We start from the raw sequence: 24,579 nt of genomic DNA, 5'->3' as shown, positions 1-24,579 counted from the left end.
GCATGGGAGCTGCTGCGGTGCCGACTGATGGAGAGCGGCCGGGATGCATTGCTGGAACGCGTCGCCGAGCTACTGAACGCGGCGGCCACGGGAGCACTGCCCTTCTGCTACCAACTCATGCCCCAGGCAGCGGTAGGATCCCACGGCGGGCCTCGCCGCGCCCGCGTACCCTCAAGTGCACCCGGGGGCTTCATCGACATCAGCACGATCCACGGTGGAGGGCGCCCCCTCGCACCTGCACCACCTCAGATGGGTGCGGGCACGAGCGTCATCTCACACGGCCCTGGTGAGGCGCTACCCCACCATCCTCAGGACGGCGTCTTGAGCCGGGCGACATGGAGCGTGGGGCACTACGGCGAGGCCTTCAGAGCAAGGGCCTCGGAGGCCTACGTGCCCCGCATGATGAACCAGGAGTATGCGCCAGAAGATGACCCCAACTCGTTCCTCGAGCCGAGCTGGGAAGAAGAGGCGCTAGGAGCCGAGGCTTTCCAGGAGCCGCCCGAGAGCCCCGCCAACCGCGTCGTCGACAACAGCTACAGGGTACCACTAATCTCCCAGGGGCAGGCTTACACTAACCATGAATCGCAAGTGAGCCAGGTCACAACACCCGGCGACGGTTCTGGCGCGGTGGTATCCGTCTCGCCAGAAGAGGCTCACTGGGGGCTGCATGGGAGGGGCCAGGAGCAAGGCCACTCCTCGCGTCACATGGAGCAAGGCAACACCCGGAGGTAGGCCCTCTGCCGGGGTGGCGCCGGTGACCCTTCCCCCGGCAGAGGACCCGTGGTCGCCGAGGGCGTCGCTGGCGTCCTCTCTGCCCTCGTTGGGCCGCCCTGGTTTCCAATCGCCCCGGCGGTGGTAGGGGGTGGCGCAAGGCGGGGCCCTCGTCAGGAGATATGAAGTAAGGCTCATGCCTGTGAAGATCGCCGCCCGTGACACTCTCACGTAATAACGAGTGGGGCTGTACACGCCCCGGAGTCTCAGGAGTGCCGCCCTCGGGCCTCGGGGGCCCCCTCCCACGCCTAGTGGCAGCACTTAGCTCCGCGTTGGTGAGAAGACGTCGAAGACTAGACTAGGCGCCGGACGCGGCCATTTGCTTTGGATCTCTTTCTTGTAACCCTGCCTTCTGGATTTGGATTTAAGTTGAAGTTGAATTTTCATTTGATGCACGTGTGGGGGGGGATGCCTTTTCTCGTTCGAGCTATTTCTTGCAGTCTGGTTCTTGTCTTATTTCGGAGTTCGCGTCTGTCGCTCCCGCCTCACGAGCGGGACTGGGCATGAAGCACACGAGCCACGCACGTGCCGCACCGCGGCTGGCGCTCGCTTATCACGCGGCCCCCTCGGGCGTGTTGACGAATTCCTCAGGAGCTTCCCAGAAACCTACAATATCTTGAGCCGGTTTTGGGCTCGTCCAGGCTAAGGTAAACCGCAATAGCAACCTTGCCCCAGCATACGTGAGTTCGTGAAGACACATATTCAATTCAACCTAAAGGGGTAGAGGCAGTAGTATATTGACATGAGGGGCTCCCCCTCCCAAAATGCTCTTACAACCTCTGGGGCCATGCCCGAGCTTCTACGTGCAGGGCAAACAGGTGAGAAGCACGGAATCAATAGGACAGGTCGCTCGCTGCGCCCCCAGGATCGCGCTCGGACGCGTCACTGGCATCGCTGCCGCCATCATTGGCATTACCATCACCTCCCTTGGCGCCGCCATCGCCATCATCAACCACGACGCCTTTGTCCGCCGCAACTACCACCCCGTCGTCGTCAGAAGTGAAGGCCCTGACCAACGCAACCACGTTGTCTTCAACCCATCGCGCCAGGTCGCCCCGGATGGCTTCAGGTACGGGAGCAATGGCGGCGCCAAAATCTAAGTTGGGATCGGCGTTCTGGAGATGGCTAAAGACGCGGGAGAACGCGCGCCCGAGCAGGCTGCGACTCCTTGCTACCTCTTGAGCACTGCGTTGGTTTTCCCCGAAGAGGAAGGGATGATGCAGCAAAGTAGCATAAGTATTTCCCTCAGTTTTTGAGAACCAAGGTATCAATCCAGTAGGAGGCTACGCGCGAGTCCCTCGTACCTGCACAAAGCAAATAGCTCCTCGCAACCAATGCGATAAGGGGTTGTCAATCCCTTCACGGTCACTTACGAGAGTGAGATCTAATAGATATGATAAGATAATATTTTTGCTATTTTTGTGATAAAGATGCAAAGTAAAATAAAATCAAAGTAAAAATCAAAGGAAATAACTATGTATTGGAAGATTAATATGATGAAGATAGACCCGGGGCCATAGGTTTCACTAGTGGCTTCTCTCAAGAGCATATGTATTTTACGTGGGTGAACGAATTACTGTTGAGTAATTGACAGAATTGAGCATAGTTATGAGAATATCTAGGTATGATCATGTATATAGGCACCACGTCCGAGAAAAGTAGACCGACTCCTGCCTGCATCTACTACTATTACTCCACTCATCGACCGCTATCCAGCATGCATCTAGAGTATTAGTTCATGACAACAGAGTAATGCCTTAAGGAATATGACATGATGTAGAGGGATAAACTCATGCAATATGATGAAAACCCCATCTTGTTATCCTCGATGGCAACAATACAATACGTGCCTTGCTGCCCCTACTGTCACTGGGAAAGGACACCGCAAGATTGAACCCAAACCTAAGCACTTCTCCCATTGCAAGAAATATCAATCTAGTAGGCCAAACCAAACTGATAATTCGAAGATACTTGCAAAGATAACCAATCATACATAAAGGAATTCAGAGAAGATTCAAATATTGTTCATAGATAGACTTGATCATAAACCCACAATTCATCGGTCTCAACAAACACACCGCAAAAATAAGATTACATCGAATAAATCTCCACAAGAGAGGGGGAGACCATTGTATTGAGATCCAAAAAGAGAGAAGAAGCCATCTAGATAATAACTATGGACCCGTAGGTCTGAGGTGAACTACTCACACTTCATCGGAGGGGCTATGGTGTTGATGTAGAAGCCATCCGTGATGGATACCCCCTCCGGCGGAGCTCCGGAACAGGCGCCAAGATGGGATCTCGTGGATACAGAAAGTTGCGGCGGTGGAATTAGGGTTTTGGCACCATCTCTGATCGTTTGGGGGTACGTAGGTATATATAGGAGGAAGGAGTACGTCGGTGGAGCAACATGGGGCCCACGAGGGTGGAGGGCGCACCTGGGGGGGGGGGTAGGCGCGCCCCCTACCTCGTGGCCTCCTCCTTTGTTTCTTGACGTAGGGTCCAAGTCTCCTAGATCATGTTCGGTGAGAAAATCACGTTCCCGAAGGTTTCATTCCGTTTGGACTCCATTTGATATTCCTTTTCTTCGAAACCCTAAAATAGGCAAAAAAAACAGCAATTCTGGGTTGGGCCTCCGGTTAATAGGTTAGTCCCAAAAATAATATAAAAGTGGATAATAAAGCCCAATAATGTCCAAAACAGTAGATAATATAGCATGGAGCAATCAAAAATTATAGATACGTTGGAGACGTATCAAGCATCCCCAAGCTTAATTCCTGCTCGTCCTCGAGTAGGTAAATGATAAAAACAGAATTTTTGATGCGGAGTGCTACTTGGCATAATTTTAATGTAATTCTTATTAATTGTGGTATGAATATTCAGATCCGAAAGATTCAAGATAAAAGTTCATATTGACATAAAATAATAATACTTCAAGCATACTAACTAAGCAATTATGTCTTCTCAAAATAACATGGCCAAAGAAAGTTCATCCCTACAAAATCATATAGTTTAGTCATGCTCCATTTTTGTTACACAAGAATGCTCTCATCATGCACAACCCCGATGACAAGCCAAGCAATTGTTTCATACTTTAGTAATCTCAAACCTATAAACTTTCACGCAATACATGAGCGTGAGCCATGGATATAGCACTATGGGTGGAATAGAATATAATGAGGGGGTTATGTGGAGAAGACAAAAAAGGAGAAAGTCTCACATCAACGAGGCTAATCAATTGGCTATGGAGATGCCCACCGATTGATGTTAATGCAAGGAGTAGGGATTGCCATGCAACGGATGCACTAGAGATATAAATGTATGAAAGCTCAACAAAAGAAACTAAGTGTTTGTGCATCCAACTTGCTTGCTCATGAAGACCTAGGGCACTTGAGGAGGCCCATTGTTGGAATATACAAGCAAAGTTCTATAATGAAAAATTTCCACTAGTATATGAAAGTGACAAAACAAAAGACTCTCTATCATGAAGATTATGGTGCTACTTTGAAGCACAAGTGTGGCAAAGGATAGTAGCATTGTCCCTTTTATTATTATTTTTATTTGGCCTTTCTCTCTTTTTTAGGACAGTGCTCTATGAATGATGGTCATCACACTTCTATTTATTTACAACTCAAGAATTACAACTCGATACTTAGAACAAGATATGACTCTATATGAATGCCTCCGGCGGTGTACCGGGATATGCAATGAACCAAGAGTGACATGTATGAAAGAATTATGAACGGTGGCTTTGCCACAAATACTATGTCAACTACATGATCATGCTAAGCAATATGACAATGATGAATGTGTCATGATAAACGGAATGGTGGAAAGTTGCATGGAAATATATATCTCGGAATGGCTATGGGAATGCCATAATAGGTAGGTATGGTGGCTGTTTTGAGGAAGATATAAGGAGGTTTATGTGTGAAAGAGCGTATCATATCACGGGGTTTGGATGCAACGGCGAAGTTTGCACCAACTCTCAATGTGAGAAAGGGCAATGCACGGTACCGAAGAGGCTAGCAATGATGGAAGGGTGACAGTGCGTATAATCCATGGACTCAACATTAGTCATAAAGAACTCACATACTTATTGCAAAAATCTAAAAGTCATCAAAACAAAGCACTACACGCATGCTCCTAGGGGTATAGATTGGTAGGAAAAGACCACCGCTCGTCCCCGGCCGCCACTCATAAGGAGGACAATCAAATAACACCTCACGTTTCAAATTTGTTACATAACGTTTACCATACGTGCATGGTACGGGACTTGCAAACCTCAACACAAGCATTTCTCGAATTCACAACTACTCAACTAGCACGACTTTGATATTATTACCTCCATATCTCAAAACAACCATCAAGCATCAAACTTCTCTTAGTATTCAAAACACTCATAAGAAAAAAATTATTAATCTTGAATACCTAGCATATTAGGATTATTTAAGCAAATTACCATGCTATTTAAGACTCTCAAAATAATCTAAGTGAAGCATGAGAGATCAATAGTTTCTATAAAACAAAACCACCACCATGCTCTAAAAGATATAAGTGAAGTACTAGAGCAAAACTATATAACTCAAAATATATAAGTGAAGCACATAGAGTATTCTAACAGATTCCAAATCTTGTATGGCTCTCTCAAAAGGTGTGTACAGCAAGGATGATTGTGGTAAACTAAAAAGCAAAGACTCAAATCATACAAGACGCTCCAAGCAAAACACATATCATGTGGTGAATAAAAATATAGCTCCAAGTAAAGTTACCGATAGAAGTAGACGAAAAGAGGGGATGCCTTTCGGGGCATCCCAAAGCTTTGGCTTTTAGGTGTACTTAGATTATCTTGGGGGTGCCATGGTCATCCCAAGCTTAGGCTCTTTCCCCTCCTTGTTCCATAATCCATCAAATCTTTACCCAAAACTTGAAAACTTCACAACACAAAACTCAAAGTAGAAAATCTCGTGAGCTCCGTTAGCGAAAGAAAACAAAAGACCACTTCAAGGTATTGTAATGAACTCATTATTTATTTATATTGGTGTTAAACCTACTGTATTCCAACTTCTCTATGGTTTATAAACTATTTTACTAGCCATAGATTCATCAAAATAAGCAAACAACACATGAAAAACAGATTCTGTCAAAAACAGAACAGTATGTAGTAATCTGTAGCTAGCGCAAGATCTGAAACCCCAAAAATTCTAAAATAAATTTATGGACCGTGAGGAATTTATATATTAATCAGCTTCAAAAATAATTAACTAAATAGCACTTCCAAATAAAAATGGCAGCAGTTCTCGTGAGCGCTAAAGTTTCTGTTTTTTACAGCACGATATCAAGACTTTCCCCAAGTCTTCCCAACGGTTCTACTTGGCACAAACACTAATTAAACACAAAAAAAACACAACCTAAACAGAGGCTAGATAAATTATTTATTACTAAACAGGAGCAAAAAGCAAGGAATAAAAATAAAATTGGGTTGCCTCCCAACAAGCGCTATCGTTTAACGCCCCTAGCTAGGCATAAAAGCAAGGATATATCTAGGTATTGTCATCTTTGGTATGCAATCCATAAGTGGCTCTCATAATAGATTCAGAAGGTAATTTAATTTTATTTCTAGGAAAGTGTTCCATCCCATTCCTTAACATAAATTGGAATCTAATATTTCCTTCCTTCATATCAATAATTGCACCAATTGTTCTAATGAAAGGTCTACCAAGAATAATAGGACATGAAGGATTGCAATCTATGTCAAGAACAATAAAATCTACGGGCACATAATTCCTATTTGCAACAATAAGAACATCATTAATTCTTCCCATAGGTTCTTAATAGTGGATTCCGCAAGGTGCAAGTTTAGAGAGCAATCATCAAAATCACGGAAACCTAACAAATCACACAAAGTCTTTGGAATCGTGGAAACACTAGCACCCAAATCACATAAAGAATAGAACTCATGATCTTTAATATTAATTTTAATAGTTGGTTCCCACTCATCATAAAGTTTTCTAGGGATAGAAACTTCCAACTCAAGTTTTTCTTCATAAGATTGCATCAAGGCATCAACGACATGTTTAGTGAACGGTTTATTTTGACTATAAGCGTGAGGAGAATTTAGTATGGATTGCAACAAGGAAATACAATCAATCAAAGAGCAATTTTCATAATTAAATTCCTTGAAATCCAAAATAGTGGGTTTAGCAACATCTAGGGTTTTAATTTCTTCGATCCCACTTTTATCAATTTTAGCATCAAGATCTAAAAACTCCGAATTCTTGGAACGCCTTCTAGGTAAAGGTGGATCATATTCAGTCCCATCATTATTAAGATTCATATTGCAAAACAAAGATTTAATAGGGGACACATCAATAACTTTTAGATCTTCATCTTTATTTTCATAGGAACTAGAAGAACACGCTCTTATAAAGGCATCTTTCTTAGCACGCATCCTAGCGGTTCTTTCTTTGCACTCATCAATGGAAATTCTCATGGCTTTGAGAGACTCATTGATATCATGCTTAGGTGGAATAGATCTAAGTTTCAAAGAATCAACATCAAGAGAAATTCTATCAACATTCCTAGCCAACTCATCAATCTTAAGCAATTTTTCTTCAATCAAAGCATTGAAATTCTTTTGCGAAGTAATAAATTCTTTAATATTAGATTCAAAATCAGAGGGCATCTTATTATAATTTCCATAAGAATTGTTGTAGGAATTACCATAATTATTAGAGGGATTACTAGGATAAGGCCTAGGATTAAAATTTCCTCTATACGCGTTGTTACCAAAATTGTTCCTACCAACAAAATTCACATCCATAGATTCATTATTATTCTCAATCAAAGTAGACAAGGGCATATCATTAGGATCAGAAGAAACACTTTTACTAGCAAATAATTTCATAAGTTCATCCATCTTTCCACTCAAAACATTAATTTCTTCTATCGCATGCACCTTTTTATTAGTAGATCTTTCAGTATGCCATTGAGAATAATTAACCATAATATTATCTAGGAGTTTAGTAGCTTCTCCTAAAGTGATTTCCATAAAAGTGCCTCCCGCGGCCGAATCTAAAAGATTTCTAGAAGCAAAATTCAATCCGGCATAATTTTTTTGTATAATCATCCACAAATTCAAAACATGAGTAGGGCAATTACGTATCATTGATTTCATCCTCTCCCAAGCTTGTGCAACATGTTCATGATAAAGTTGCTTAAAATTCATAATATCGTTTCTAAGGGTGATGATCTTAGCGGGAGGAAAATACTTAGAGATAAAAGCATCTTTGCACTTATTCCAAGAATCAATACTATTTTTAGGCAAAGACGAAAACCAAGCTTTAGCACGATCTCTAAGTGAAAAAGGAAATAGCTTCAATTTAACAATATCGTTATCCACATCTTCTTTTCTTTTGCATATCACACAAATCAACGAAGCTATTTAGATGGGTAGCGACATCTTCACTAGAAAGGACGGAAAACGGATCTTTCATGACAAGATTCAGCAAAGCGGCATTAATTTCACAAGATTCAGCATCGGTAAGGGGAGCAATCGGAGTGCTAATAAAATCATTGTTGTTGGTATTGGTAAAGTCACACAATTTAGTGTTATCTTGAGCCATCGTGACAAGCAAGCAATCCAACACACAAGCAAACAAAAAGCAAGCGGGCAAAAAGAGGCAAATATAGAAAGAGAGGGAGGAAAGAGAGAGAGGGCAAATAAAACGGCAAGGGTGAAGTGGGGGAGAGGAAAACGAGAGGCAAATGGAAAATAATGTAATGCGGGAGATAAGGATTGTGATGGGTACTTGGTATATTGACTTTTGCATAGATTCATCGACAACGGCGCCAGAAATCCTTCTTGCTACCTCTTGAGCACTGCGTTGGTTTTCCCCGAAGAGGAAGGGATGATGCAGCAAAGTAGCGTAAGAATTTCCCTTAGTTTTTGAGAACCAAGGTATCAATCCAGTAGGAGGCTACGCGCGAGTCCCTCATACCTGCACAAAGCAAATAGCTCCTCGCAACCAATGTGGTAAGGGGTTGTCAATCCCTTCACAGTCACTTACGAGAGTGAGATTTGATAGATATGATAAGATAATTTTTTTGGTATTTTTGTGATAAAGATGCAAAGTAAAAAGCAAAGGAAATAACTATGTATTGGAAGATTAATATGATGAAGATAGACCCGGGGCCATAGGTTTCACTAGTGGCTTCTCTCAAGAGCATATGTATTTTATGTGGGTGAACGAATTACTGTTGAGCAATTGACAGAATTGAGCATAGTTATGAGAATATCTAGGTATGATCATGTATATAGGCACCACGTCCGAGACAAGTAGACCGACTCCTGCCTGCATCTACTACTATTACTCCACTCATCGACCGCTATCCAACATGCATCTAGAGTATTAAGTTCATGACAACAGAGTAATGCCTTAAGGAAGATGACATTATGTAGAGGGATAAACTCATGCAATATGATGAAAACCCCATCTTGTTATCCTCGATGGCAACAATACAATACATGCCTTGCTGCCCCTACTGTCACTGGGAAAGGACACCGCAAGATTGAACCCAAACCTAAGCACTTCTCCCATTGCAAGAAAGATCAATCTAGTAGGCCAAACCAAACTGATAATTCGAAGAGACTTGCAAAGATAACCAATCATACATAAAGGAATTCAGAGAAGATTCAAATATTGTTCATAGATAGACTTGATCATAAACCCACAATTCATTGGTCTCAACAAACACACCGCAAAAAGAAGATTACATCGAATAAATCTCCACAAGAGAGGGGGAGACCATTGTATTGAGATCCAAAAAGAGAGAAGAAGCCATCTAGATAATAACTATGGACCCGCAGGTCTGAGGTGAACTACTCACACTTCATCGGAGGGGCTATGGTGTTGATGTAGAAGCCATCCATGATGGATACCCCCTCTGGTGGAGCTCCAGAACAGGCGCCAAGATGGGATCTTGTGGATACAGAAAGTTGCGGCGGTGGAATTAAACATGGGGCCCACGAGGGTGGAGGGCGCACCGAGGGGGGGGGGGGTGTAGGCGCGCCCCCTACCTCGTGGCCTCCTCCTTTTTTTCTTGACGTAGGGTCCAAGTCTCCTAGATCATGTTCGGTGAGAAAATCATGTTCCCGAAGGTTTCATTCCGTTTGGACTCCGTTTGATATTCCTTTTCTTCAAAACCCTAAAATAGGCAAAAAAAACATCAATTCTGGGTTGGGCCTCCGGTTAATAGGTTAGTCCCAGAAATAATATAAAAGTGGATAATAAAGCCCAATAATGTCCAAAACAGTAGATAATATAGCATGGAGCAATAAAAAAATTATAGATACGTTGGAGACGTATCACTCCTCTCTTCAACAAGCTGGCGAGCCCTCTCGGAACGGTTCTGCAGGCGCGTCACCACGTCAGCAAAGAAGCGGAGCTGGCTGGCGTAGTCATTCGCATGGGTATGAGGAGCATTCTCATCGCAGATATGGCCCAGGGCGGTGTTGGCCCTATTCCCGAGGTCCTCAAGCATGGGGCGTGCACACGCTCCAACGTCCACCACTGAAGCACTACGTCCTTGTTCTGTCGCGCGACGGACTCAGCGTCGGTGAGCCACTGCCGAAGAGAGAGCAACTCGGCACGGGCAGAAGCCAACTCAGCCTGCGCCGAGGCCAGGGCGGTTGCGGCGGCCTCCTCGCGCCGCTCCACCTCGATCAACCTGGACTTGAGGGCAGCAGTCCTACCAGCGGCCCCGGCTTCCACGAGCTTCAGCTTCAGGTCGTGCCTGCTCTCGAGATCCACGCGAGCCTCGGCCACCCAGCGGTCGACCTCCTCCTGGGCCCTGGCCTCACGCACTCCGCCGCCGTCCTTCGCCTGAGCAACCTGGCGCTCCCTCATCTCCATCCGTTCGAGTTCAAGGCTGCATGATACGTCTCCAACGTATCTATAATTTTTGGTTGCTCCATGCTATGTTATCTACTGTTTTGGGCAATATTGGGCTTTATTATCCACTTTTATATTATTTTTGGGACTAACCTATTAACCGGAGGCCCAGCCCAGATTTGCTGTTTTTTGCCTATTTCAGTGTTTCGAAGAAAAGGAATATCAAACGGAGTCGGAACGGAACGAAATCAACTGGAGAAGTTATTTTTGGAAGGAAAGCTACCGAAAAAGCTTGGAGTGCACGCCAGGAAAGAAGGGAGGTGCTCACGAGGGTGGGGGGCGCGCCCCCTACCTCGTGGCCCCCCTTCGGTCTCTTGACGTATCTCTTTCACCCATATATACCTATGTATCCTAAAACTTCCAGAACGCACAATACATCGGGAGTTCCGCCGCTAGAAGCCTCCGTAGCCACCGAAAACCAATCTAGGCCCGTTCCGGCACCCTGCCGGAGGGGGGAATCCTTCTCCGGTGGCCATCTTCATCATCCCGGTGCTCTCCATGACGAGGAGGGAGTAGTTCTCCCTCGGGGCTGAGGGTATGTACCAGTAGCTATGTGTTTGATCTCTCTCTCTCTCTCTCTCTCTCTCTCTCTCTCTCTCTCTCGTGTTCTTGAGGTGATACGATCTTGATGTATCGCGAGCTTTGCTATTATATTTGGATCCTATGATGTTTCTTCCCCCCTCTACTCTCTTGTAATGAATTGAGTTTCCCCTTTGAAGTAATCTTATCGGATTGAGTCTTTAAAGATTTGAGAACACTTGATGTATGTCTTGCCGTGGATATCTGTGGTGACAATGGGATATCACATGATTCACTTGATGTATGTTTTGGTGATCAACTTGCGGGTTCCGCCCATGAACCTATGCATAGGGGTTGGCACACGTTTTCTTCATGATTCTCTAGTAGAAACTTTGGGGCACTCTTTGAGGTCCTTTGTGTTGGTTGAGTAGATGAATCTGAGATTGTGTGACGCATATCATATAATCATACCCACGGATACTTGAGGTGACATTGGAGTATCTAGGTGACATTAGGGTTTTGGTTGATTTGTGTCTTAAGGTGTTATTCTAGTACGAACTCTAGGGCTGTTTGTGACACTTATAGGAATAGCCCAAAGGATGATTGGAAAGAATAACTTTGAGGTGGTTTCGTACCCTACCATAATCTCTTCGTTCGTTCTCTGCTATTAGTGACTTTGGAGTGACTCTTTGTTGCATGTTGAGGGATAGTTATGTGATCCAATTATGTTATTATTGTTGAGAGGACTTGCACTAGTGAAAGTATGAACCCTAGGCCTTGTTTCCTAGCATTGCAATACCGTTTACGCTCACTTTTATCATTAGTTACCTTGCTGTTTTTATATTTCCGGATTACAAATACCTTTATCTACCATCCATATACCACTTGTTTCACCATCTCTTCACCGAACTAGTGCACTTATACAATTTACCATTGTATTGGGTGTGTTGGGGACACAAGAGACTCTTTGTTATTTGGTTGCAGGGTTGCTTGAGAGAGACCATCTTCATCCTACGCCTCCTATGGATTGATAAACTTTAGGTCATCCACTTGAGGGAAATTTGCTACTGTCCTACAAACCTCTGCACTTGGAGGCCCAACAAGTCTACAAGAAGAAGGTTGTGTAGTAGACATCAAGCTCTTTTCTGGCGCCGTTGCCGGGGAGGTTAGCACATGAAGGTATATCTTTAGATCTTGCAATCGAGTCTTTTAGTTTCTTGTTTTATCACTAGTTTAGTCTATAAAAGAAAACTACATAAAAAATGGAATTGAGTCTACCTCATATGCTTCGTCTTTTTAATATCTTTCGTGAGTATGATGGAAAGGATAATTGTGCTGAAGTGCTAGAAGAAGAAATCTATAAAATGTTTGGCACTAAATATTTGAATGATGAGCATGATTGCAATGCTGTTAGTATGAATACCTTGAATATCCATGATGCTAATATATGCAAAGCCACAAGCTTGGGGAAGCTATGTTTGATGAAGATGATATTTTTTTGTCCCCCAAGCTTTGATGAGCAAATTTATTATGATGAAAGCATGCCTCCTATCTATGATGATTATTGTGATGACACGTATGCTTTAAATAATAATGATAACCATGAAACTTGTCATCTTGATCTTAATTTTCAATCACATGATAGTTATTTTGTTGAGTTTGCTCCCACTATTATTCATGAGAAGAATTTTGCTTATGTGGAGAGTAATAAAAATTCTATGCTTGTAGATCATGAAAAGAATGCTTTAGGTACTGGTTATATTGTTGAATTCATTCATGATGCTACTGAAAATTATTATGAGGGAGGAACATATGCTTGTAGGAATTGCAATAATATCAAGTTTCCTCTCTATGTGCTTAAAATCTTGAAGTTATGCTTGTTTTGCCTTCCTATGCTAGTTGATTATTGCTCCCATAAGTTGTTCACTCACAAAATCCCTATGCATAGGAATTATGTTAGACTTAAATGTGCTAGTCATATTCTTCATGATGCTCTTTTTATGTTACAATTCTTATCTTTTATGTGAGCATCATTGAATCATCATGCCTAGCTAGGGGCATTAAACGATAGCGCTTGTTGGGAGGCAACCCAATTTTATTTTAGTTCCTTGCTTTTTGTTCCTGTTTAGTAATAAATAATTCATCTAGCCTATGTTTAGATGTGGTTTTATGCTTTTAATTAGTGTTTGTGCCAAGTAGAACCTTTGGGAAGACTTGGGGAGAGTCTTGTTGATCATGCTGTAAAAAACAGAAACTTTAGCGCTCACGAGAATTGCTGCCATTTTTATTTGGAGAGTGATATTTAGTTAACTTTTTTGCAGATGATTAATAGATAATTTCCTCAGGTCCAGCAATTTATTTTAGAATTTTATGAGTTCCAGAAGTATACGTTTGATCCAGATTACTACAGACTGTTCTATTTTTGACAGATTCTGTTTTTCATGTGTTGTTTACTTATTTTGATAAATCTATGGCTAGTAAAATAGTTTATAAACCATAGAGAAGTTGGAGTACAGTAGGTTTAACACCAATATAAATAAAGAATGAGTTCATTACAGTACCTTGAAGTGGTGAATTATTTTCTTATACTAACGGAGCTTACGAGTTTTCTGTTAAGTTTTGTGTTGTGAAGTTTTCAAGTTTTGGGTAAGGATTCGATGGACTATGGAATAAGGAGTGGCAAGAGCCTAAGCTTGGGGATGCCCGAGGCACCCCAAGGTAATATTTAAGGACAACCAAAAGCCTAAGCTTGGGGATGCCCCGGAAGGCATCCCCTCTTTCGTCTTCGTTCATCGGTAACTTTACTTGGAGCTATATTTTTATTCGCCACATGATATGTGTTTGCTAGGAGCGTCATTTTATTTTATTTAGTTTTGCTTGATGTTTGAATAAAATACCAAGATCTGAAAATTATTAAATGTTAGAGAGTCTTCACATAGTTGCATAATTATTCGACTACTCATTGATCTTCACTTAAATCTTTCGGAGTAGTTTGTCATTTGCTCTAGTGCTTCACTTATATCTTTTAGAGCATGGTGGTAGTTTTATTTTGAAGAAATAGATGAACTCTCATGCTTCACTTAGATTATTTTGAGAGTCTTAAATAGCATGGTAATTTGCTTAAAATCCTAATATGCTAGGTATTCAAGAATAATAAAATTCTCTTATGAGTGCGTTGAATACTATGAGAAGTTTGATACTTGATAATTGTTTTGAGATATGGAGATGGTGATATTAGAGTCATGCTAGTTGATTAGTTGTGAATTTGAGAAATACTTGCGTTGAAGTTTGTGATTCCCGTAGCATGCATGTATTGTGAACCGTTATGTGATGAAGTCGGAGCATGATTTATTTATTGATTGTCTTCCTTATGAGTGGCGGTCGGGGACGAGCGATGGTCTTTTCCTACCAATCTATCCCCCTAGGAGCATGCACGTAGTACTTTGCTTTGATAACTTGTAGATTTTTGCAATAAGTATATGAGTTCTTTATGACTAATTTTGAGTCCATGGATTATACGCACTCTCACCCTTCCACCATTGCTAGCCTCTCTAGTACCGCGCAACTTTTGCCGGTACCATAAACCCACCATATACGTTCCTCAAAACAGCCACCATACCTACCTATTATGGCATTTCCATAGCCATTCCGAGATATATTGCCATGCAACTTTCCACCGTTCCATTTATTATGACACACTCCATCATTGTCACATTGCTTAGCATGATCATGTAGTTGACATAGTATTTGTGGCAAAGCCACTGTTCATAATTCTTTCATACTTGTCACTCATGAGTCATTGCATATCCCAGTACACCGCCGGAGGCATTCATATAGAGTCATATCTTGTTCTAAGTATCGCGTTGTAATTCTTGAGTTGTAAGTAAATAAAAGTGTGATGATCATCATTATTAGAGCATTGTCCCAGTGAAGAAAGGATGATGGAGACTATGCTTCCCCCATAAGTCGGGATGAGACTCCGGACGAAAATAAATAAATAAAAGAGGCCAAAGAAGCCCAAATAAAAAAATAGAGAAGGCCCAAAAAAATTAAAAAAATGAGAGAAAAAGAGAGAAGGGGCAATGCTACTATTCTTTTACCACACTTGTTCTTCAAATAGGACCATGATCTTCATGATAGAGAGTCTCCTATGTTGTCACTTTCATATACTAGTGGGAATCTTTCATTATATAACTTGGCTTGTATATTCCAATGATGGGCTTCCTCAAAATGCCCTAGGTCTTCGTGAGCAAGCAAGTTGGATGCACACCCACTTAGTTTCTTTTTGAGCTTTGATACATTTATAGCTCTAGTGCATCCGTTGCATGGCAATCCCTACTCACTCACATTGATATCTATTGATGGGCATCTCCATAGCCCGTTGATACGCCTAGTTGATGTGAGACTATCTTCTCCCTTTTTGTCTTCTCCACAACCACCATTCTATTCCACCTATAGTGCTATGACCATGGCTCACGCTCATGTATTGCGTGAAGATTGAAAAAGTTTGAGAACATCAAAAGTATGAAACAATTGCTTGGCTTGTCATCGGGGTTGTGCATGATTTAAATATTTTGTGTGGTGAAGATGGAGCATAGCCAGACTATATGATTTTGTAGGGATAGCTTTCTTTGGCCATGTTATTTTGAGAAGACATAATTGCTTAGTTAGTATGCTTGAAGTATTATTATCTCTATGTCAATATGAACTTTTGTCTTGAATCTTATGGATCTGAATATTCATACCACAATTAAGAAGAATCACATTGAAATTATGCCAAGTAGCACTCCGCATCAAAAATTCCGTTTTTATCATTTACCTACTCAAGGACGAGCGGGAATTAAGCTTGGAGATGCTTGATACGTCTCCAACGTATCTATAATTTTTGATTGCTCCATGCTATGTTATCTATTGTTTTGGGTAATATTGGGCTTTATTATCCACTTTTATATTATTTTTGGGACTAACCTATTAACCGGAGGCCAGCCCAGATTTGCTGTTTTTTGCCTATTTCATTGTTTCGAAGAAAAGGAATATCTAACGGAGTCGGAACAGAACAAAATCAACTGGAGAAGTTATTTTTGGAAGGAAAGCTACCGGAAAAGCTTGGAGTGCACGTCAGGAAAGAAGGGAGGTGCTCACGAGGGTGGGGGGCGCGCCCCCTGCCTCGTGCCCCCCCTTCGGTCTCCTGACGTATCTCTTTCACCCATATATACCTACGTATCCTAAAACTTCCAGAACGCACAATAGATCGGGAGTTCCGCCGCTAGAAGCCTCCGTAGCCACTGAAAACTAATCTAGACCCGTTCCGGCACCCTGCTGGAGGGGGGAATCCTTCTCCGGTGGCCATCTTCATCATCCCGGTGCTCTCCATGACGAGGAGGGAGTAGTTCTCCCTCGGGGCTGAGGGTATGTACCAGTAGCTATGTGTTTGATCTCTCTCTCTCTCTCTCGTGTTCTTGAGGTGATACGATCTTGATGTATCGCGAGCTTTGCTATTATATTTGGATCCTATGACGTTTCTTCCCCCCTCTAGTCTCTTGTAATGAATTGAGTTTCCCCTTTGAAGTAATATTATCGGATTGAGTCTTTAAAGATTTGAGAACACTTGATGTATGTCTTGCCGTGGATATCTGTGGTGACAATGGGATATGACATGATTCACTTGATGTATGTTTTGGTGATCAACTTGCGGGTTCCGCCCATGAACCTATGCATAGGGGTTGGCACACGTTTTCGTCGCGATTCTCTGGTAGAAACTTTGGGGCACTCTTTGAGGTCCTTTGGGTTGGTTGAATAGATGAATCTGAGATTGTGTGACGCATATCGTATAATCATACCCACGGATACTTGAGGTGACATTGGAGTATCTAGGTGACATTAGGGTTTTGGTTGATTTTTGTCTTAAGGTGTTATTTTAGTACGAACTCTAGGGCTCTTTGTGACACTTATAGGAATAGCCCAACGGATTGATTGGAAAGAATAACTTTGAGGTGGTTTCGTACCCTACCATAATCTCTTCGTTCATTCTCCGCTATTAGTGACTTTGGAGTGACTCTTTGTTGCATGTTGAGGGATAGTTATGTGATCCAATTATGTTATTATTGTTGAGAGGACTTGCACTAGTGAAAGTATGAACCCTAGGCCTTGTTTCCTAGCATTGCAATACCGTTTACGCTCACTTTTATCATTAGTTACCTTGCTGTTTTTATATTTCTGGATTACAAATACCTTTATCTACCATCCATATACCACTTGTTTCACCATCTCTTCGCCGAACTAGTGCACCTATACAATTTACCATTGTATTGGGTGTGTTGTGGGCACAAGAGACTCTTTGTTATTTGGTTGCAGGGTTGCTTGAGAGAGACCATCTTCATCCTACACCTCCAACGGATTGATAAACCTTAGGTCATCCACTTGAAGGAAATTTGCTACTGTCCTACAAACCTCTGCACTTGGAGGCCCAACAAAGTCTACAAGAAGAAGGTTGTGTAGTAGACATCATTGCGCTCCACGGCTTCCAGCGCCAGCGCCTCCTCGCGCTTCTGGATCTCTTCCTCCTTGGCGGGAGTCCCCCTCAACGACGCAAGGGAAGCCCTGCGCGCCCGCACCTGCTGATCCAAGACGGCGCTCCAGGCTTGGAGCTCCCACGCGCGCTTCTCCGCGGCCTCGCGACGACTGTCTGCTTCCCGAGCCTCTTCCAGAGCTCGGGAGTAGGCCTCACGGGAGGCTGCAAGGGAAGCCTCGACCTTCGCATTATCGAGCTCACGCTGGTGGCGCCCGAGGTTGATGGCCACCTTTAGCTTGTCGGTGTCATGGGAACGAGGGTCCACAGACTTTCCTGCCTGCGGCCCGCGGCATGGCTGAGCCTGCAGGCCGTACGACCCATCTTCACCAGCAAAGCATCCAAGACCCTCGCGAGGGTCCAAGCCTCGCGAGGCGGACGACGCAAGGCCTCCTCGGGAGTAGCCTAGTTAGGCAGGCTCACGAGGAGCGGAGATATCAAGGCGTGGCAAACCTCATGAGACCCTCGTGACGTGAGCCATGACGCGCGGCACCAGGCGGGCGCCAGGAGGGCGCCAGAGCATGCAGCGTCCTTGTTTCCTCTTTGGTGCTAAGGAGGCCAGCACAGGCGAAGAGTGCCGCGGCATCAGGCAAAGGTTGCTATATTGGTGCAACGAGACCAAGACCAGGAGGACGGCAAGACGGAGGTCATCGTGGAGCCCAAGACAGCGTCATCACCAGAGCTTTGTGCAGGCGAAGACCACTTCTGTCAGGATAGCTTGTGCTAGCTGCCCCCCTTTGAATTAGCCCACCATTGCTGGCTCCCTTCCCGCTCAATATTTGGGAAGAGGACCAGGGCCAGTATAAATAGGACTAGCCACCACCTTAGAGAGGGGACAGATCATTCAGACCACCCCCACACACACAGGCTCACCGAGCTCAAGAACACCTCAACCTCAGGAGGCTGTTCTTCCCTTGTACTGTTCATCATCAGCCCTAGAGGCAATCCACCACCACCACACTGGAGTAGGGTATTACACCACAACGGTGGCCCGAACCAGTACAAATCTTGTGTCTTTCTGTGTTGTGAGTTCGTCGAGTTCGTCCGCGAGATCTTAGTGAGCTAGGGCATCAATTGGTGGGAAGGAAAGACTTTGCGCGGACCCCAGTGTTCGAACCTTAAGGGTTTGCCGGAACCCCACATCCGACGTTTGGCGCGCCAGGTAGAGGTGCACTGTAGCTTCCCTTCCATCAGTTCGTCGCTCCGTCGTCTCCATGGCGGACGGACGCCGTGCTCGAGCTGAGCGTCGGGATGCCCTGACCGCCCGAGTCGCTTAGACGACTCCCGTCGGTGGGCCACATCGCCGTTCTCCATCCCCCGCCGCCAACGCTGCCATCGGTCCAGCGGGGAACGAGCAGCAGGCATCCTCGCTGCATCCTTAGGTGCGGCAGGACGGCCGCACCGCCACCCCATCGCTGACCCCTGCCGGTTCTTCGTCTCACACGCACCGCACTCCCATGGAGGCACGGTCCATGCTCCTCGCGGCGAACGAGCTCCTGCGTTACCGCCCCATCGACAACCTCTACGAGGAGTGGCTCGAACGCATCGTCGAGCTCGTCCGCGCCGCGGGGGGCTCTCCGGCGCCGTCCCACTCTCTGCCTCCCCCTCAACCAGCCGCGGGCGATGGGGCTCATGGCGCACCTCCACCACCTCAGCCCCAAGACGTCGCCTTGGCACCAAGGCGCGCGGCTCCGCGACGTGATCCGCCGCGTCCAGCGCCCGCATGCAAAGAGAGAAGCTGCCAAGAAATTCCGCGGCCGCGAGAAGCTGCACCTGCGCTCCCCGCGCCACCTCGTCAAGACCGCGCACCACCCGCAGCGGCGCAGTGCACACCTCGTCAAGACCAAGCTCCACCTCCGAAGCGGGCCCTGGCTACCACGGCCGGCTGCCGCGCCTTCACTCCCAAGCTGCGTAGCGTCGCCTGGCCAGGCAAGTTCAAGCCGGATCTGCCTCCTCGCTATGATGGTACCGCCGACCCCGCGGAGTTCCTGCAGCTCTATGAGCTGAGCATCGAAGTAGCCAACGGCGACGAAAAGGTCATGGCGAACTGGTTTCCCATGGCTCTCAAGGATGGAGCTTGCTCCTGGCTCCTGAACCTGCAGCATGGCTCGATCTCCTCCTGGGATGAGATGCCCGACCGCTTCATCGCCAACTTCCAGGGCACTCGCGACCGCCCCTTGGCCGCAGGTGATTTACGCTGCATCAGTCAGCAGCCAGGAGAGACCCTCCAGAAGTACATCCAACGCTTCAACAACACTCGCCTCAAGATCCCCAAGGTCACGGACGAGGCCGTCATCTCTGCGTTCTCCGACGGCGTCCGTGACGTCAAGATGAAGGAAGAGCTCGCCATCCACGAGGAGCTCTGCACATCTCAGGAGTTGTTCAACCTGGCGAATAGGTGCGCAAGAGCTGAGGAGGGGCGCCTCTCTCTCCTTGAGCTGCCAACCGTGGGCGCAGAGGAGAAGAAGGCCAAGGCCAAGGACGTGAAGCGCAAGGAGGTAGCTATGCTCGCAGCGGAGCTCGACGTCAAGCGGGGCAGAGATCAGCCCGAGTCATCCAAGAACGGTCGACCATTCCGCGCCTTCCACAACCTGAACACCCACAACACCAGTGACTGTCAAGAGCTCAGAGCCATACGAGAAGGACGCTATGGTCGATGCCCCGAGCGCAATGACCGGGGCTACGACCGTGGAGGAGGACGTGGAGGCGGATGCTGGGACAACCGTGGCCCGCGCCAGGAGTGGCGCGACTGACCTTGCGAGGACCGCTGGCAGGACCAGCCTCATGAGGGCGCCTAGAGGGACCCGCCTCGTGAAGATCGCCCCCAGGGCAACGCCGGTCTTCCCCCGCTGCCGCCACCAAGAAGGAATGACGACCACCACCAGGACGAGGGGGCTGGGGGCTTCCAGGAGCTGCGCGCGATCACCTGCATCTTGGGCGGCGCCTAGGCCCCAGCCTCTTAGCGCGTCTTCAAGCAGTTTGCTCACGAGGTGAATGCGGTGCTCCCCAAGCTCGAGGCCACGCGCCCGCTCAGGTGGTCCTAATGCGCCATCACCTTCAACTCGGCGGATCAAATCAAGTGCGCAGCCACAGCTGGCACCCTCCCCATGCTGTGTTCCCCGGTCATCAGCAATGTGCAGGTCACCAAGACCCTCATCAACAGCGGCGCAGGGCTCAATGTCCTATCCGTCGAGACGTTCGACAACCTCCAAGTGCCATACGAGCAGCTCCAGCCTACCAAGCCTTTCTCAGGAGTGACCGACGGCTCCACCACGCCGATAGGGCAGGTCCGCCTGCCTGTCACCTTCGGGGAGCGCAAGAACTATCGCACCGAGCTAGTGGACTTTGACGTCGCCCGCATCGGTCTCCCGTACAATGCCATCCTCGGGTACCCGGCTCTCGCTCAGTTCATGGCGGCGAGTCACCCGGCCTACAACCTCATGAAGATCCCGGGGAGCAAGGGCGCCCTCACCATCAAGGGGGACGCTAAGGAGGCCGTGGCGGCGCTCAAGCTCGCCTTCAAGACCGCGACAGCAGCACAGCCAGCCGGCGTTGGTACACCTGAAGCCAAGGAAACCGCACCCAGCAAGAAGAAGCAGCTATTCACTCAAGATAAGGCGGAGACCAAGCAGGTGCCGGTCGACGAGGACGGGTCTTCAAGAGCTGCCTTCACCATAGGAACCGGCCTTGACTCGGGACAAGAAGAAGCTTTGGTCAGGTTTTTGCGCGTGAACAAGGAGATATTCGCATGGGAGCCCAATCAGCTGGTAGGGGTCCCGAGAGAGGTAATCCAGCATCATCTGAGGGTGTGCCCCAACGTACGCCCCGTGAAGCAGCGAGCAAGACAGCAGTCCACAGAGAAGCAGGCCTTCATCATCCAAGAGACACGCAAGCTGGAGGTGGCAGGTACCATCCGAGAAGTTCGATACCCCGAATGGCTGGCGAACCCCGTTGTAGTACCATAGAAAGGCGAGAAGGAACGGATGTGCATCGACTTCACCAACCTTAACAAAGCGTGCCCCCAGGATTCGTTCCCGCTTCCATGCATTGACCAAATCGTCGACTCCACCGCCGAGTGCGACTTGCTATGTTTCCTGGATGCATTCTTAGGATACCACCAAATCAAGATGGCGGTGGAGGATGTGGAGAAGACAGCCTTCCTGACACCATGCGGGGTGTACTGCTACACTTGCATGCCCTTCGGGCTGCACAACGTGGGCGTAACCTTTCAATGGTTGATGCAAATCGCCTTGGGGTGGTGCTACCTCTTGACCTTGCATTGGATTTCCCCGAAGAGGAAGGGATGATGCAGCAGAGTAGCGTAAGTATTTCCCTTAGTTTTTGAGAACCAAGGTATCAATCCAGTAGGAGGCCATGCTCAAGTCCCTCGTACCTGCACAAAACGATAGCTACTCGCAACCAACGCGATTAGGGGTTGTCAATCCCTTCACGGTCACTTACGAGAGTGAGATCTGATAGATATAATATTTTTGGTATAGAGATGCAAAGTGAAAAGTAAAAGGCAAAGTAAAAAGCAAAGCAAGATTAAAGTGATGGAGATTGATATGATGAGAATAGACCCGGGGGCCATAGGTTTCACTAGTGGCTTCTCTCAAGAGCATAAGTATTCTACGGTGGGTGAACAAATTACTGTTGAGCAATTAACAGAACTGAGCATAGTTATGAGAATATCTAGGCATCATCATGTATATAGGCATCACATCCGTGACAAGTAGACCGAAACGATTCTGCATCTACTACTATTGCTCCACTCATCGACCGCTATCCATCATGCATCTAGAGTATTAAGTTAAAAACAGAGTAACGCTTTAAGCAAGATGACATGATGTAGAGAGATAAATTCATGCAATATGAAATAAACCCCATCTTGTTATCCTCGATGGCAACGATGCAATACGTGCCTTGCTGCCCCTTCTGTCACTGGGAAAGGACACCGCAAGATCGAACCCAAAGCTAAGCACTTCTCCCATGGCAAGAACTACCAATCTAGTTGGCCAAACCAAACGGATAATTCGAAGAGACTTGCAAAGATAACCAATCATACATAAAAGAATTCAGAGAAGATTCAAATATTATTCATAGATAGACTTGATCATAAACCCACAATTCATCGGTCTCAACAAACACACCGTAAAAAGAAGAAGATTACATCGAATAGATCTCCACAAGAGAGGGGGAGAACTTTGTATTGAGATCCAAAGAGAGAGAAGAAGCCATCTAGCTACTAACTATGGACCCGAAGGTCTGAGGTAAACTACTCACACTTCATCGGAGAGGCTATCATGATGTAGAAGCCCTCCGTGATGATGGCCCTCTCCGGCGGAGCTCTGGAACAGGCCCCAAGATGGGATCTCGTGGATACAGAAAGTTGCGGCGGTGGAATTAGGTTTTTGGCTCCTCTTCTGATCGATTGGGGGTATGTAGGTATATATAGGAGGAAGGAGTACGTCGGTGGAGCACCGAGGGGCCCACGAGGCAGGGGGCGCGCCCTGGGGGGTGGGCGCGCCCCCCACCCTCGTGACTGCCTCTTTGACTCCTTGGAGTAGGGTCCAAGTCTCCTGGATCACGTTCGATGAGAAAATCACGTTCCTGAAGGTTTTATTCCGTTTGGACTCCGTTTGATATTCTGTTTCTCTGAAATACTGAAATAGGCAAAAAACAGCAATTCTAGGCTGGGCCTCCGGTTATATAGTCCCAAAAATAATATAAAAGTGGAAAATAAAGCCCAATATAGTCCAAAACAGTAGATAATATAGCATGGAGCAATAAAAAATTATAGATACGTTGGAGACGTATCAGGCAACCCCAAGCTTAATTCCTGCTCGTCCTCGAGTAGGAATGATAAAAAGAGAATTTTTGATGCAGAGTGCTACTTGGCATAATTTCAATGCAAATCTTCTTAATTGTGATATGAATATTCAGATTCGAAAGATTCAATACAAAAGTTTATATTGACATAAAAATAATAATACTTCAAGCATACTAACAAAGCAATTATGTCTTCTCAAAATAACATGGCCAAAGAAAGTTATCCCTACAAAATCATATAGTCTGGTTATGCTCTATATTCACCACACAGAGTATTTAAATCATGCACAACCCCGATGACAAGCCAAGCAATTGTTTCATACTCTAACTTTTTCAAAACTTTTTCAATCTTCACGCAATACATGAGCGTGAGCCATGGATATAGCACTATATGTGGAATAGAATGGTGGTTGTGGAGAAGACAAAAAGAGGGGAAGATAGTCTCACATCAACTAGGCGTATCAACGAGCTATGGAGATGCCCATCAATAGATATCAATGTGAGTGAGTAGGGATTGCCATGCAACGGATGCACTAGAGCTATAAGTATATGAAAGCTCATCAAAAGAAACTAAGTGGGTGTGCATCCAACTTGCTTGCTCACGAAGACCTAGGGCATTTTGAGGAAGCCCATCATTGGAATATACAAGCCAAGTTCTATAATGTAAAATTCCCACTAGTATATGAAAGTGATAACATGAGAGACTCTCTACTATGAAGATCATGGTGCAACTTTGAAGCACAAGTGTGGTAAAAGGATAGTAACATTGTCCCTTCTGTCTTTTTCTCTCATTTTTTTATTTGGGCCTTTTCTCTTTTTTATGGCCTCTTTTCTTTCTCTTTTTTGGGCTTCTTTGGCCTCTTTTATTTATTTTTTGTCCGGAGTCTCATCCCGACTTATGGGGGAATCATAGTCTCCATCATTATTTCCTCACTTGGG

The sequence above is a fragment of the Triticum aestivum genome, chromosome 4A, assembly GCF_018294505.1.
Source record: "Triticum aestivum cultivar Chinese Spring chromosome 4A, IWGSC CS RefSeq v2.1, whole genome shotgun sequence".
In the NCBI taxonomy this organism is placed as follows: domain Eukaryota; kingdom Viridiplantae; phylum Streptophyta; class Magnoliopsida; order Poales; family Poaceae; genus Triticum; species Triticum aestivum.
This window is presented reverse-complemented; position numbering follows the sequence as displayed.